Genomic DNA, 7646 nt, shown 5'->3' on the forward strand with positions numbered 1-7646 from the left:
GTGATAACTGTGAAAGGGGAGGAACCAACGCTGTCCCCTTCACATGCACCATCATTACTTGTAGGAAGGGAGGCTGGCTGGCAGCCTCCCATACACACTCTGGCTGGGTGGCAGTCACCCACCAGTACACACAGCAGACCCTAAACCCATATCATTATTGCTAAGCAGGAAGATGGGAGTCCATTTCACTCTGATGGACAATTTTTAAATGCAATCCATAACCTGGCTTTGGCAGGAACCCTTCTTACTCCTCCTACTTGCATTTGATACTGGGTTTAGGATCTGCATAGGAAACACACACACACACACACACACACACATACAAGCACACACTTACCTGTGTTGCCTGCTGACGCCTCCTTGGCTGTCCCCAAACGGTATAAAACCAACAGGCACGGGAAGCTGTAAGGATAGAGGACATACCTGCATCCTATTGGACTCACTTGTCTTGGTTAAATCCAACTTATTTGACAACCTATGGTGCTGCTACTTCTGCTCATGGCAGTGCTGCTTCTGACAAGGCTGTTCTTTGGTGGGCCTAGGCGACATCACAATCTCCATGGTTACATACACAACAAAGGTCAGATATTGTTTACACCTGGCCATGCCAGTGGTATTGCGTAGCATATCCCAGTGCTAAGGGTCCTGGGTGCAACAATCTTTCAATGGGGAATAGCCGCACTGAGTTTGTCAAGTGCACCCATGTTTGCAACTCCAACAATACACACGTATGTATGTATGTATGTATGTGTGTATGTGTGTATGTGTGTATGTGTGTATGTGTGTATGTGTGTATGTATGTCTATCTATCTATCTATCTATCCACCCATCTATCTCTATATATATTTATCTCTCTCTATATGTATATATATATATATATATATATATATATATATATATATATAAGTTTTTTTTCTTTTAAATATATATATATATATATATATATATATATATATATATACATATAGAGAGAGAGAGAGATGGAAATACTTTTTTAAACATGTTTTCACCTCATTTTTACCTTCTTTTTTTCTTCTCTCCATGTTTTCCTTCTTTCCTATGCTGCTGCTTCTTATTTTTCTTCTTTTTCAGACCCTATCATTGCACTATTGCTTATTCAATACCACCAGCAGATGGAGACACTATATTACAACATTAGTTGTGAGCAGCAGTTTGTACAAACAAATGCCTCATAGCTGATGTCCTATCCACCTAGGCACATAGGCACCACCTATTGTCTATTGCCTGCAGTAGGGGCCCACTGGACTAGCCAGCAAGCAGCTGCAGCAAATAAACAGATAATCTTTCTTTCCAACACTGAAACCTGGTGGTGCATTTAATATATGCTATCAGATAGGGGACATATCAGATATTAAACTGATATAAACAGACACCACATTTGATACCAGCCAAAAGGAAGGATGAGAAGTGATAACTGTGAAAGGGGAGGAACCAACGCTGTCCCCTTCACATGCACCATCATTACTTGTAGGAAGGGACGCTGGCTGGCAGCCTCCCATACACACTCTGGCTGGGTGGCAGTCACCCACCAGTACACACAGCAGACCCTAAACCCATATCATTATTGCTAAGCAGGAAGATGGGAGTCCATTTCATTCTGATGGACCATTTTTAAATGCAATCCATAACCTGGCTTTGGCAGGAACCCTTCTTACTCCTCCTACTTGCATTTGATACTGGGTTTAGGATCTGCATAGGAAACACACACACACACACACACACATACACATACAAGCACACACTTACCTGTGTTGCCTGCTGACGCCTCCTTGGCTGTCCCCAAACGGTATAAAACCAACAGCCACGGGAAGCTGTAAGGATAGAGGACATACCTGCATCCTATTGGACTCACTTGTCTTGGTTAAATCCAACTTATTTGACAACCTATGGTGCTGCTACTTCTGCTCATGGCAGTGCTGCTTCTGACAAGGCTGTTCTTTGGTGGGCCTAGGCGACATCACAATCTCCATGGTTACATACACAACAAAGGTCAGATGTTGTTTACACCTGGCCATGCCAGTGGTATTGAGTAGCATATCCCAGTGCTAAGGGTCCTGGGTGCAACAATCTTTCAATGGGGAATAGCCGCACTGAGTTTGTCAAGTGCACCCATGTTTGCAACTCCAACAATACACACATATGTATGTATGTATGTATGTGTGTATGTGTGTATGTATGTCTATCTATCTATCTATCTATCCATCTATCCATCTATCCACCCATCTATCTCTATATATATTTATCTCTCTCTCTCTATATGTATATATATATATATATATATATATATATATATATATATAATTTTTTTTTCTTTTAAATATATATATATATATATATATATATATATATATATATATACATAGAGAGAGAGAGATGGAAATACTTTTTTAAACATGTTTTCACCTCATTTTTACCTTCTTTTTTTCTTCTCTCCATGTTTTCCTTCTTTCCTATGCTGCTGCTTCTTATTTTTCTTCTTTTTCAGACCCTATCATTGCACTATTGCTTATTCAATACCACCAGCAGATGGAGACACTATATTACAACATTAGTTGTGAGCAGCAGTTTGTACAAACAAATGCCTCATAGCTGATGTCTTATCCACCTAGGCACATAGGCACCACCTATTGACTATTGCCTGCAGTAGGGGCCCACTGGACTAGCCAGCAAGCAGCTGCAGCAAATAAACAGATAATCTTTCTTTCCAACACTGAAACCTGGTGGTGCATTTAATATATGCTATCAGATAGGGGACATATCAGATATTAAACTGATATAAACAGACACCACATTTGATACCAGCCAAAAGGAAGGATGAGAAGTGATAACTGTGAAAGGGGAGGAACCAACGCTGTCCCCTTCACATGCACCATCATTACTTGTAGGAAGGGAGGCTGGCTGGCAGCCTCCCATACACACTCTGGCTGGGTGGCAGTCACCCACCAGTACACACAGCAGACCCTAAACCCATATCATTATTGCTAAGCAGGAAGATGGGAGTCCATTTCACTCTGATGGACCATTTTTAAATGCAATCCATAACCTGGCTTTGGCAGGAACCCTTCTTACTCCTCCTACTTGCATTTGATACTGGGTTTAGGATCTGCATAGGAAACACACACACACACACACACACACACACACACACACACATACAAGCACACACTTACCTGTGTTGCCTGCTGACGCCTCCTTGGCTGTCCCCAAACGGTATAAAACCAACAGCCACGGGAAGCTGTAAGGATAGAGGACATACCTGCATCCTATTGGACTCACTTGTCTTGGTTAAATCCAACTTATTTGACAACCTATGGTGCTGCTACTTCTGCTCATGGCAGTGCTGCTTCTGACAAGGCTGTTCTTTGGTGGGCCTAGGCGACATCACAATCTCCATGGTTACATACACAACAAAGGTCAGATGTTGTTTACACCTGGCCATGCCAGTGGTATTGAGTAGCATATCCCAGTGCTAAGGGTCCTGGGTGCAACAATCTTTCAATGGGGAATAGCCGCACTGAGTTTGTCAAGTGCACCCATGTTTGCAACTCCAACAATACACACATATGTGTGTATGTGTGTATGTGTGTATGTGTGTATGTGTGTATGTATGTCTATCTATCTATCTATCTATCTATCTATCTATCTATCCACCCATCTATCTCTATATATATTTATCTCTCTCTCTCTATATGTATATATATATATATATTTTTTTTTCTTTTAAATATATATATATATATATATATATATATATGTATATACATATAGAGAGAGAGAGAGATGGAAATACTTTTTTAAACATGTTTTCACCTCATTTTTACCTTCTTTTTTTCTTCTCTCCATGTTTTCCTTCTTTCCTATGCTGCTGCTTCTTATTTTTCTTCTTTTTCAGACCCTATCATTGCACTATTGCTTATTCAATACCACCAGCAGATGGAGACACTATATTACAACATTAGTTGTGAGCAGCAGTTTGTACAAACAAATGCCTCATAGCTGATGTCCTATCCACCTATGCACATAGGCACCACCTATTGTCTATTGCCTGCAGTAGGGGCCCACTGGACTAGCCAGCAAGCAGCTGCAGCAAATAAACAGATAATCTTTCTTTCCAACACTGAAACCTGGTGGTGCATTTAATATATGCTACCAGATAGGGGACATATCAGATATTAAACTGATATAAACAGACACCACATTTGATACCAGCCAAAAGGAAGGATGAGAAGTGATAACTGTGAAAGGGGAGGAACCAACGCTGTCCCCTTCACATGCACCATCATTACTTGTAGGAAGGGAGGCTGGCTGGCAGCCTCCCATACACACTCTGGCTGGGTGGCAGTCACCCACCAGTACACACAGCAGACCCTAAACCCATATCATTATTGCTAAGCAGGAAGATGGGAGTCCATTTCACTCTGATGGACCATTTTTAAATGCAATCCATAACCTGGCTTTGGCAGGAACCCTTCTTACTCCTCCTACTTGCATTTGATACTGGGTTTAGGATCTGCATAGGAAACACACACACACACACACAAGCACACACTTACCTGTGTTGCCTGCTGACGCCTCCTTGGCTGTCCCCAAACGGTATAAAACCAACAGCCACGGGCAGGGCCGGACTGGGGATAAAAACCAGCCCTGGAAAAAGTTGCATACCAGCCCCATATTGTGTAATTTTTCAAGCTCATGGCATATCGTAATTATATACTTGTTCATAAAAGGGGAAAGCATTCATTTTAAAACACATACATAAATATGAATATGAACTTTGCACTTCAATAGCTTTATTGTAGACCAGCTTTTCCCAACCAGGGTGCCTCCAGCATGTCCAGACAGCTTTTGGCTGCTTGGGCATGCTGGAAAATGTAGTTTTGCAACAGCTGGAGGCACCCTGGTTGGAAAACACTACAGTAGACCATTATTCCATGCAACTGGGTCAGAACTAAGAATAATCCAAAAATGTTTACTTTAAAGAATAGAAGACAATAATAATAATAATAATCTCTTACTTTGTATAAGTTACTCAACATACACCAAACCAGCAGTTGATAAATAGACCATAGACCACAGACCAGTATAACCAACAACAGCTCTATACAAGGTTCAAATAATTGTACCACACTATGACTACACATTACCTCCACATAGTAACAGGATAATATTACCATACAAATACTGAATAAACCCCTTTACACAGAAGTTAGTGCCTCAGCTCTACACAGGCTCTACAGACCATATAAGAGATTACATAAAGTTACATCAGGTGACGTCTTCTCTGATCGGTGTCAGTCAATTTCCTTTTCTTATCCATCCGGCCCAGACCGTCATGACTATTTCTTCCAGCCACAACTCCACAGAACCTGCCAAACAAACATTTAAGACTCTGCACTTTTCCAGCGCTTATAGCGCTCAGTATAGTGGGTAGAAAAGTGGGTTGGGGGGAAGAGTAGGTAGCCCCCCCTCCTTTAGGCAGTTGGTCACTCAAGGGGGTAGACAGGTCCCTTTACATCGTTTCCCCCATCACACAGGTAAAGCCCACAGTGGGTAGGTAGGGAATACCCCTATAAGATAGGATACCCAAGCAGATCGATAATGTACCTAGTAGGTGATGCCTCCAGGTAGGTAATATCCCCAGTAGGTAGTAGTTGATGCCTCCAGGTAGGTCGTATTTATTGCCCCCAGTAAGCATGTAGTAGGTAATGCCCCCAGTAGGTATGTAGAAGGTAATGCCCCCAGTAGGTAGTGCCCCCAGATAGGTAATGCCCCCAGTAGGTAGTTTCATCAGGTAGGTAATGCCCCCATTAGGTAACGTTTTTTTGATGGAATAAATCACCCCGTTTTTCACTTTATGGAGTACTGCACTGGCTTTATTTTTCTAGATAGATAGATAGATATGAGATAGATAGATAGACAGATAGATATGAGATAGATAGATAGATAGATAGATATACAGCAACAGAAGAATGCAGCAGGACACTGCCAGCACAAAGATATAGGTGCAACATGAATATGCAGTTAAAACATGAAGAGCTATACAGCTATGGTGTAATAGATGCAAATGTGAAACTATGAAATAGTGAGGCACTTAGGGGGAGATGTATCAATGTTGTTGTTGGTAGACGTTTTTTGTAGATCATTTTGGTTGGTCTAAATTTGGAGCAATTTCTCCAAATTTATCAAACTTGTGCAAGCCCCATGATAAATTTCGTGCAATGGTCTAAATCTCCACAAAGTTCTATTTGTAGACCTGATCTACACCTCACAGGAATAGTGGTGTATCCTGGACGCTGGGCTTTCGTTCTATTGTTTTTCAGGATTTCACTGAGGTTTTTTGGGGGGGAGATTTATCAAAAACTGTACAGAGAAAGAGTAGTGCAGTTGCCCATGACAACCAATCAGATTGCTTCTTTACAAAAATGAAAGGAGCAATCTGATAGGTTGCTATGGGCAACTGCACCACTCTTCCTCTACATAGGTTTTGATTAATCTCTCCCCTTGTGTTTTTTCTTGCATTTTTGCTGGTGTGCGGAAACAAACATTTTTGTACCCTGTGTGCATTTTTTTCACTGCAGGTACTACTCCATGGGTCGGATGCAGAGCGCCAGCCCCACGGGGTGTAAGGAGGTGAGGAGTGATGTATAGCATATACATATACAGGGTGGAGAGCATCACTACTTACCTCCGCCCGCTGTATAGTATACAGGGGGCATAGTGTATCCATGTATACTATACAGGAGCCCAGCAAGGAAAGAATTAACCCACACTGCAGCTCTGAGTTAAATCTTTGTGCGCTCTCCTGTATATACAGCCATCTATAGATGACTGTATATACAGGATACAGTAGGCAGACAAGAACAGTTGGAGGCTCCCTGTTACACACTGCAGTATGGGCGCACTCACCAGGTGAGATCGCAAATGATGTCCTAACCTTTTTTTTTTTCTCTTTTCAGATACGTGAATGGGGAGGACTACGTCAGATTCAGTGTATTGCGATGATGACCAGCTTTTTTTTAATGTCAATAAAAGGTTTAATGAGGGCTGTGTGGGGAGTGTTTTTTTTTTTTTTATATACATTTTTTTTCAATGCCTGGCTTAGCGTTAGCCACAAAAACAGCTAGCACTAACCCCCTATTATTACCCCGTTACCCACCGCCACAGGGTTGCCGGGAAGAGCCAGTACCAACAGGCCTGGAGTGTCAAAAATAGCACTCCTGGCTGGGGTTATTTAGGTTGGGGAGAGCCAGTAACAATGGTCCTCGGCCACACTGGTAACGTCAGGCTGTTGTGATTGGTTGGTATCTGACTGACACTGAAAATATGGGGAACCACACACTTTTTTTTATTACAAAAAAAAAACAACACATAGGCTTCCCCATATTTTCAGTGTCAATCAGACACCAACCAATCAGCAACAGCCTGACATTACCAGAATGGGCAAGGACCATTGTTACTGGCCCTCCCCAGCCTAAATAACCCCAGCCTGTTACCGCCTATGCCAAGGAGCGCTATTTTTGATGCTCCGGGCCTGTTGGTACCGGCTCTTCCCGGCACCCCTGTGGCGGTGATAATTGTGGGGTAATAATTGGGGGTTAGTGCTAGCTGTTTTCGGGGCTAACGCT

The 7646-nt window shown here is 42.1% G+C and overlaps 1 pseudogene; it reads right to left on the reverse strand.

Moving 5' to 3' along the window:
* Positions 1–4146: 4146 nt before the first annotated feature.
* Positions 4147–4249, reverse strand: LOC130324159 (U2 spliceosomal RNA; annotated as a pseudogene).
* Positions 4250–7646: the final 3397 nt, after the last annotated feature.

Source organism: Hyla sarda, unplaced genomic scaffold (assembly GCF_029499605.1).
Source record: "Hyla sarda isolate aHylSar1 unplaced genomic scaffold, aHylSar1.hap1 scaffold_26, whole genome shotgun sequence".
In the NCBI taxonomy this organism is placed as follows: Eukaryota; Metazoa; Chordata; class Amphibia; order Anura; family Hylidae; genus Hyla; species Hyla sarda.